The 10,347-nt window shown below is 34.6% G+C and overlaps 1 pseudogene; it reads left to right on the top strand.

The window, feature by feature from the left end:
• Positions 1-558: 558 nt before the first annotated feature.
• Positions 559-3,565, top strand: LOC129138530 (ubiquitin-conjugating enzyme E2 W-like; annotated as a pseudogene).
• Positions 3,566-10,347: the final 6,782 nt, after the last annotated feature.

Genomic DNA, 10,347 nt, shown 5'->3' with positions numbered 1-10,347 from the left:
GAAGAATATTTATCTGCTTCTTGAAATCATAAAGAGCAAGATATCCACGAAAATCTTACTTTTGCAAAGAGTAGTGAGTGGCATTTCCATTCAGTCACCAAAAGTAAAAACTTGCAGGAAAAAAGCCCCGGATCTTTGGCATTAACTGTATAGCTACATGACCATACAAAATGGATGATTTTGGCCCCCAGGAGAATTTTAGGAAGCCCAAATTGGCAGAATTTATTGGTTATTTGATTGTATCAAAGACTGTGGCTGTTTTAAGTATTCTATTTCACATTATAAAGTATTGAACAAGCTAGATTTATGGAATTGCTTTCCATAATATTATTTCATTTGGGGCTATCATTTTAAATTCATTTTACCTATGACTCACTTTATTTTCCAAATCAATTCTTTACCAACACAGTGTCATTTTTATATATGGTTAAGCTTAGAGAGGCCATAATTAGCAGACATTTACTAGTCGCCCTCAACTCTGGCCCCCAGTTGGCCTTAAATCATAAATATTTTTTCTCAACTTTTTCATTTCAGAGGGTACATGTACATGTTTGTTACATGGATAAATTGCATGTCACTGAAGTTTGTAATACAAATGATCCCGTCACCCAGGTAGCGAGCATAGTACCCGATAGGTGGTTTTTTGATCCTTGCTCCTCTCTCTGCCTTCCCCTCTAGAAGGCTCCAGCATTGTTTCCATCTTTATGTCCGTGTGTATTCACTGTTGATCTCCCGCTTATAAGGGAGAACATGCAGTATTTGGTTTTCTATTCCTGCATTAAATTTTAAATCTAAGGCCGGGCACTGGAATCCCAGCACTTTGGGAGGCCGAGGTGGGCGGATCACGAGGTTAGGAGTTCGAGAACAGCCTGGCCGACATGGTGAAACCTTGTCTCTACTAAGATATAAAAAATTAGCCGGGCGTGATGGTGCGTGCCTGTAGTCCCAGCTACTTGGGAGGCTGAGGCAGGAGAATCGCTTGAACCCGGGAGGCAGAGGTTGCAATGAATCATGCCATTGCACTCCAGCCTAGGCAACAGGGTGAGACTCCGTCTCAAAAAAAAAAGGCAGTATAATTTTCTTTTCAGACCAATACCTTTTATTTCTAGACTGAGGTACGTTATGCCAAAGTGTTGCGCTTCTGTTGTTGGTTAAGAATTATTTCAGTCTCAATGACTACAGAAATAATTGTTGGCTTTGCAAAATGACCCCCCACCTCCTGGGATGACTTTAAATGAAAAGACTGTTCAAAATTCAATTACACAGTCATGTTTACCAGTGAAAATATTCCTGTTCATCTTCATGATTATAGCAATGGTCATACCTGTTTATCCATTCTAACAGAAGACTGGTTCCCAGCACTCTCAGTCCAATCAGTTTGTCTTAGCATTATTAGCATGCTTTCCAGCTGCAAAGAAAAGAGACGACCACCAGATAATTCTTTTTATGTGCGAACACGTAACAAGAATCCAAAGAAAACAAAATGGTGGTATCATGAAGATGCTTGTTGATGCCACTATTATGATCCTCCTACAGAAGATAGTCCTATTGAGAAAATGAGCACTTTGATCATTCAGTCTTTGACTGGAAGTGACCTATAGGCAATGAAGACTACATCCTTTTACTGCATTTTTACTTGTGTGCATTCTGGGCACATGTTGATCGCTGATTCAGTCCAGGCAACTGACATGCTTTTATTAGTCATACAGTATTAATGCAGGTGTCAGGGAATGTCAAATATAATTCCATTTTTATTTTTATTTTTTAAGCTTTTGGAAAAGCTCCAAGTCCTCACGTATTGTGCAATAACAATGACTTCCTTGGCGGTTTTGGTACGTTCATTGCCAGCAATGGACGTTGTAACAGGAACAATTTTCATTAACTCCTGCCACTCAATGCTTAATGCATGATAGGGCCTATGAAATGAACTTATCAGTTACAGTGGGAATATAAATAAAGTGAGGGATCCAACATTACTCTAAAAGTCTCCCCAACTGTTTATATTTGGATTCTGTGCACTGTGATCCTAAGGTTAACAGCATGAATTATCATGCGTCTTTAAAGGACTGTAATGAAAGATCACTGTATATTTATTTAATAGTTTATATCTGCTGTCAAGTTGTTTTGACATGGAAGATTTTCAAGTAACACTGGCAGAGAGGTACACTATGTTATTCCTATGGTGAAAATAAATTCATTTGTTGTATATAGTTCCTCAATCTCTGAAGTAAATGTATGAGTAATATAGGGTATGAATGGTTTAATCAAGGCTCTATTTTGGAAGTAAGAAAAATGGCAGTGATGATAAATTACTGCAGTCCATAATTTGGCCTTGTTATTTGTACATTAAAGATTTTTTTCCAAGTAGGTTACCCTTAGTTAACTTCCTGCTAGCCGTCAGCATGAGCCCTACTGCCTAAACACTATTTCATTTATTTATGTTTGGAAAATGCATAAACATTTTTGTTTGCAATCTTGTTTCTTTTGTTATAAGTCAAGTTTGAATGTTAAAATACTTTTATTGAGAAACTTTTGTTAAGTTTTGTCTTGTAAACTTTCTTTACTTGTAAGTATCATCTTATCCTTTAATCCTGTACCCAAAAATAAGAAATACATTTTTGACAGAGGCTTAATGTTTTAATGAAAGAGTGTGGACATTTTTATTTTAAAATTTAGGCAAAAATCGCTATCAAATGGTATGTTTGCTTATTTGTCTCACACAGCCATATAGGTTTTCCTGGAGAGTTTTGTTTTGTTGTTGTTGAAAAGACTTTGCTTACAGCTAGATAAAATTTGCTATAGAAAAAAAACTGTTGATAGGTCCAATTCTCAGTACCATGTGAGTTAATAATACTACAACTAAGTTCTTTTTAAAAAGTGATTCATGTATTTTTGTAAATTACCTTTTCACATATGCAAAATCTGTTCCTACTACAATGTTATTTTTACTCATGCCTTATTGTTGCACTCTTTTTGAAATACCCTGCAGTGAATTTATGAATCAATTTGGGCTTAAAACTAAAAGCCAGTTGGCTGAAACGTTTGAAATATGTACCCCAGTAAAACCATTCAATCAATAATTGGTAAATAATACTTTAAAATTGTTTTTAATCTGTATAGATGACATTTTGTAGCTTTGTATGTGTTGTTAATTAAGGGCATATAATTTTACACTCTAAAAGTATAATTGCTGAACTCATGGGTGGGTAGACTTCAGAAATATTTCTGCTATAGAAATAACTTGAAAAAAAATAAAGCCGTGGCCAACCACCAAATTGTGGACACTGTTTATATACTGCTAGTTAACAATTGCCACTTTTAAAAAATTATAACATTTTTGCTCTATCTTGACTAGATATACATAAGTTCTCACAGTATCTCTGTCAGTTTTATTAGCTGGCCTATTTAACCAAGACAGAAAGTCTTTGAATTTCTCATAGTTTTAAAATGCTTTTAATATGAAAAATTGCAGCTGCAAATTATGTATTTTCATATTTTACATAACTGCTCTACACTACTGTTTGACTTGATCTTTTTCTGGGGGTTAGAGAGAAATCTCTCTCCATATTGCTGGTCCTCTTACTGAAATGCTTTTATAAAGAAATGACTGGTGACATTTATTCACTAAAGGAATTAATATACTGGGTCAAAGATGAACAATGCTATACTATAGAGTAATTGAGTTTTTTATAACAATATTTTAACATACCTCTCTCTCTACATACAAATACCATGATGTAAACTAAATGAAACAAAGGAATGTAGGGGAAAATGAAATAATTTTGGTACATCTTATGGCTTAAAGAGAAGAAAATAAGATGAAATATCCTAAAATATAGGAGCACAAACATTCAAAATTCATAATCAGATTAATAGCACTCTCTTGAATCTGGGAATCATTAAAAACTCCTTGCACTTAGATTTAATTTATATGTAAGTTACATTATTAAAAGTCATAAGGCATTTATTTATCTGAGTCATTGCTCTACAGAGGGCAATTAATGAATGGCTTGTAATAATAAAAAGAATACTTCGGCTGGGCACGGTGGCTCACGCCGAGGCAGGTGGATCACTTGAGGTCGGGAGTTCAAGACCAGCCTGACCAACATGGAGAAACCCCATCTCTACTAAAAATACAAAATTACCCAGGCACGATGGTGCATGCCTGTATCCCCAGCTACTCAGGAGGCTGAGGCTGGAGAATTGCTTGAACCCCAGAGGCAGAGGTTGAAGTGAGCTGAGATTGTGCCATTGCACTCCAGCCTGGGCAACAAGAGCGAAACTCCGTCTCAAAAAAAAAAAAAAGAAAAAAGAATATTTCTCTGTAATGTATAAGGTATTGTTCAAAGACAACCAGAATATCAAGAAAGTGTATATAGGAATATGCTACTTGCCTCCTCCTTCCCTCGTGGGGCACTGTTTGCTACATAGACCTACAGAATTAGACTTTCATACTTAGAAGATAATGTATACTCTTCTTTTTTATTTATTTATTTTTAGGTCATTCTTCTGGTTCGCCAAATTCTATTAAGATGGTGATACATTCACTTCCTTATTTATACATGCTTAGATCATTGAAAATCGTGGCCTTCCGATTTTTTTTTTTTGGTCAAGTAGGGATTAATGCCATAAGTTTTAAAGAGAAGGATTGTTTTCAGTTTTTAAGATAATTTTTAAAAAATACATTTTATGGTTGTTCTCTTAAGGAATTAATATTCACTTCTGAAGGACTTACTTGTAATATGTAATATGTAATTTATCATTTTAGCCAGCAGGGAAATAAAGCATTTTTAATCCCCAGAAGAAAGTGCTGGAAATAGCTTTTATATAGTCAACAGTTCACCTGGAGAAAGATCTTAATCTTTGTTGTTTAGACTAGGAATATCAATATTTGGTATAAAGTAACTAGAATAGTTTATTACTTTTTCCCTTATGAAATTTTAAATATATGCAAATATATATATCATTAGACTCCTGTGGTGGATAATAATTTCCTCAGATTCTAAAACAGGTGTCTAGTGACTGCTTAATTATTTCCAAATCACATCAAAGATGAATTGGTAAGTAATGGGTATGAGTAGTGATATGAAAATGGTTATGTAACTACCTATTACTTGTGTCTGGTAATCAAGTCTTATTTTTTAAAAGACTATTGTTTTTGAGAATTGAGATATTTAAAACTCATTATAACTTATTCCTAAAAATAGAAGAGAAGAGGAGGTACTGTGTATTCAAAAAGTTTTTTAAATAAAGAATTCAGTGTCACAAAAAAAAAGAATTAACCAGTCTTTATTTAAATTGCTTTGTTTCACATAAAGAATATATGCTCATTGTAAAGAGGAAATAAAATGACATAGAAGTATGTGAAGTAAAAAGCCAGTCTCTATCAATTCTTCCTACCCACTCACCAAGCGTAAGCACTTTTAATGTTGATGTGTATCCTTTCAACCACTTCTATGCATGTGTAAACACGATTTATAATGCTTAGCAAAAAATGAGATGATACAACATATGTTGTCCTATAACTTGCTTTATTTATACAACATATATCATGAACAATCTTTCATTTCAATATATTTATATAAATCATGTTCTTCTTATTGGCTGCTAAATGCATATACATACTTTACTAAGCTACTTCTCTATTGAAAGGCATTTAGGTGGTCTCCAACATTTTTGGCTAAAACACAAACTGCATTGGTCATTTTTGAACTTTTTCCCTTGACCATTTGTGTGCAGTTAAGATTTATGGAATAATAGGCTATGTATTTGTAAACTTTAAGTATTACAGACAAATTTCTCCCCAAGATAAAATAGAACTTAACACCTTATAAAATTTGGCTTTTTCCAAGCTGATGTTCGAGATAAATTTATCTAACTCATGCTTGATGGAGATTGAAATGCAGCATGAAACAAAAATATAAGTAAAAACACACACATTCACTCAATGGCTTATATTTTTCTACCATGCCATACTAAAATATTCTGTATCTGTCTGAATCTAAGAATAATTCATATCAATATTTCGAGAGACTGAACAATGTTCACAATACTTTGGAAAATGAAAAGAAGCAAATCAAAGAGTATATTCAGTTTTGAACCTACCTATCTGTTACTAGCAGGATAAATTCAGCTATATTGCATAATAAATTAGCCTGGAAATTCCACTGGTCTAACATAATGATTAATTTTTTACTTATACTCTATGTATGTTTCAGGTTATCAACGATCTTTGTTCTACATAGTCCCTTGGGGACTCAAGATGACAGAGTCTCATCTTTTAGTTGCATATTCTAGAACACATGGTTTCCTCAGTCACTATCGCAGGAGAAGAGTGACTAGAGAACTGTGCATGGACATATTTGGTTCTATACTGTCACTACAAAATAAGCTCACATTTTCTTTAGTTAAAAAATTGTAACTCTGAAGCCTTCTGGCCAGGGGCTGTTGTCTTTAGCAGTACTACCTCCATGCCAGTGGTGGATCATCAGTATTTCTGATATTAATGCTGAAACTCTGCACTGTGCAAAAATGGAAACTGAATTGGCCATCTTCTTTGGCTGGTCCTATTCTTGTCTCTTGCTACCACCATTACTGACCTCAGTCAATTGACCTAGGCCTGTAGTCATTTCTCTGGAAATGAGGTAATATACGCCCTCTCTCAAAATCACATTCAGAAAGGTTTTTTATAGCAACTTAGTTATTGTCATCCTTTAGAAATAAAGCACTTTCAGTTCAATTCACAGGGTGACTTGGCTAGCAGAGGGTTCCAGCCACATTCCCTTCCAGAGTTCTATGATCTACAGATAAGCCTACAAACCACCCCATCCATTATGGTGAGTTCTCTATTAGGGCTATTACCCTGTTTCTGCCTCTAACATTAATTAGTCTGGCAGACAACCTCAAAGGAAAAATTAGAAGCAATATACCTGTCCTTTTCCCTGAATACTAATAGATGGCCTCCCTCCATCCTACATCCTCCAAAGACCAAGTGGCTAAATGTATTGTTGTTAATATAAAAAAAAAACCCTTCTTATTTTTTTCTCTCATTAACACTGGTTTCTGCACATATCCAGAAGCTGACCACTGTTACTATGAATGGAAATCTTTAGACAGTATTTCATAAGCATCTCATTGTATGCAAACAAATAGAGACAGAATACTATAATATTTTAGGTCAAGAAATATGAAATTTCAAAAATTAAATAAAAATAAAAAAGAAATTAATAAAAATCTTGATTGATTAGTTTTAAATAACCATAAGAATTATTTTTTATTTTTAATATCTCTTCAATTTTATGTTTAAAAATTGCACACCAGGCTGGTCTCAGATTTTGTCGTTCCTCATATGTCCTGTTACAATATATTGGGTAACCTGTTTTTTTAAAAGCTTTCCTAAATTGTTCGATACATTTCAAAGTCAGAAGTGAGCATAAAATTCATAACCAGATTTGGTCAAATAATCTATGGTTGTGTAGAGACTTAATGCTATTTAAACAAAGGGAAAAAATGGAAACTCTTTAAAGAGCAAACAGTAGGTTAAAATAAGTGTGGCTTTTCTCCCAGTAAGAAATTTCTGAAAATTCCTGTTGTTGGCCAGGTTGTGCTGCAGATGTTCAGACTTACCACAGAGATTTCTTAAGACAGATGCCAAAAATTTGGTGTGAAACTAAAAGTGAGATTTACACTCAAACAGCCCAAGGATTCCTCATCATCCAGGATTCTGTGTGTTGTATTATTTCATTACTCACATCTCCTGAAAATTTATTCAAAAACAATTCTTAGAAGATAGTAGATGTCTCATTCAGTGCTTGCCATTAAATTACTAAAAAAAAACAAAAACAGAAACAAAAAATTGTGAGTGCTGCCTTCAAGAAGCTCACACTTGTTTAGAAACAACCACAGTGAACTAGTTTAAAAAACAAAAATAAAAAAGTAAAAGGAATAGGTCTCCCAAGAATAAGTCTTGACCTTTTCAATACTACTTCCATGGCAGATGTTCCTTCCAGCTGTGAATGTTGGTATTGATCATTATGAGAACATGACACTGAATATAGTTCAGTGGCAGGATTTGTTGCCACATCAGGAGATAAATGACTTGCTGGACAGAATCTGATCGAGGTAGAATGGATTGTGAAAACTCTCATGCTGGGCTGCACATAAGGTTTTGAAACTAGAAAGCAGATAAAACAAGGCAGGCAGAGAGACAGGGCAAAGAGCAGGGATTACAGAGGGCACATAGCAGGTGAGGCGAGCACACAATACAGTTTTCTGACAGCAGCTGAATTTCCAGTGGGGCCCGGGGACCCACTGATCTTTCTCACTGATTTATTCATTAGGTGGAAAAAATGTGGGTTAAGCTTTAAGACTTCAAATTTGTTCAGATACTAGACACGGAATATTCAGAATATAGATTCTTAACCAAGGTACAAAATCTAGTCTATTGAGTCACTTTGGTTTCACCAGTCTTTTCCTTCTTTCCCTGTAGGAACTTCCAATTGCTTCCTAAAGCCAAAACTAACAAGTTCTGGCCATGAACTATTAATGCTAAAACAGCCCAGCATAGGGACAAGCACAGTAGATGGAAAGTCAGAAATCTTGGGTGCTAATTTTTGTTCTGTTTGTAATTTGCAGTATAACGTAACCAACATCACTTAACATCTTTGGGCCTCAGTTTTCTCATCTTTAAAATGAGAGACTCTGAGATTATCCCAGTTCTAATATTTCTGCTAGTTTCTGTGGTTCTATTTTACCTATTTCACCTGTCAGCAAATAAAAAGCAAATTTTACTTGCTGATACTGATACATTTTTACTACTTACATTTCGTGAATATTTGATAGTAAATAGATTGGAAAATGACAGTTGCAGAAGATTTGTTCTTAGAGTTATTGGAATATCATTACTAAATCTAGGGCTCTTACCAAAGCAAACTATGACAATTACTTCTAAATCTTCCTTTTGGAGTCACTCACAAATGAACACATTTTTGTTTAATGGAAAACAAGGACATTTTAATTGCCTGAGCTAGATACTTCTATTTGTTTTATGTCTGCAGTCAGAACCAGACCCTTGTGGATAATGTGAAAAGATGGATATTCTTTTCCCTGAGCTTTCTTCTTTTTTGTGTAAATTATAACAATTGCTTCGGGAATTGGGCATTTGGACAAGCCATAAAATAATCAACATTTTAATGCCGTTTTGTGGCAACCCAGGACTCTTTGAATTAGTGGCTAGATTAACCATTCACAGGTGTAAGCGTTCCATTCCTACCTAGCTTTAATAGTCCTGGTCATTGGGGGAATAAATTCTCTTGGTTGGTTTGAAGGCTTATCAAAATAATTTCTTGAATGTGAATAAGTGACTCCAGCACTCCTAACTAGGTTTTCCTTAAGTCTAATGCTATTTCTACACTCCTCAAAATAAAAGTAGAAAAGTGAATCATTTATCATCCTTTACTATAAAAGAACTATTCCAAACACAAATCATTTAGCTGCATTTGCCAAATTGTGCGTGAGTGTTTATGTATGTTTCTAACCAGTCTTAAGTTTGTTTTTACCGTAAAACTTTCCAGGCAGGTGTTAAAAACGATATTTCAATAAAACTACCTTCAGAAATACCTGCAAACACATGCTATGGCTCATTTAAACAACAAATGTCTTGGGTTTGGTTTTGGTCACTGTTTGGAGTTTCAAATCAAATCTCCAATAAGGCAGGCCCCAGCTCAACATTAAGTTGATGCATTTCTTTCCATCTCTCTTTTGTCTTAATTATTTTAAACCTCTTCTGCCACTTTAACATTTCAAACTCAACTGTTTTATGACTGTGAAATATTTTCACAATATATTATGCTAATGGGCCTAATTAATTCCCAGGGAAACTTTCCTGTGGACTGTGATATGTATATGATAAAGCCACCAGTTCTCAATGGTGAGAACTTGATGTTTCAAACTTGATGTTTATAACTGCTGCTGTATAATTTGTTTTCCTATGTCAGAAAGCTAGTGAGCATATTTTAATGGCCCCAATGCGTCTTTGTTCTTCATCAAACTGCTATTTACCGTAGTGTATGACCTGCTTACCATCCAGGCAAATATAAGAAACTCAGTAATTAATTATTATGGCTGTGAGTCTGTCCGGAGAAGAAATAACTATTGACAGTAAGAAAATCCTAGTAAAGTACCCTGCCCACCCTGATTTCCCAACTTAAGGGACTCAAAATGCAGAAATTTTTGAAAAGATATAGCAAAGTGGAGAAGCCCCTGATAATTCAACTTGAAATTCTTTATAATAAACCCTTCTTATTCCCAGAAGTATAATCCAAACTGTGATTCTCAGCATTGCCAATT

Source organism: Pan troglodytes, chromosome 1 (genome assembly GCF_028858775.2).
Source record: "Pan troglodytes isolate AG18354 chromosome 1, NHGRI_mPanTro3-v2.0_pri, whole genome shotgun sequence".
In the NCBI taxonomy this organism is placed as follows: domain Eukaryota; kingdom Metazoa; phylum Chordata; class Mammalia; order Primates; family Hominidae; genus Pan; species Pan troglodytes.
Note: the sequence above shows the minus strand (reverse complement) of the source record. Positions and strands in the feature narration are given on the sequence as shown.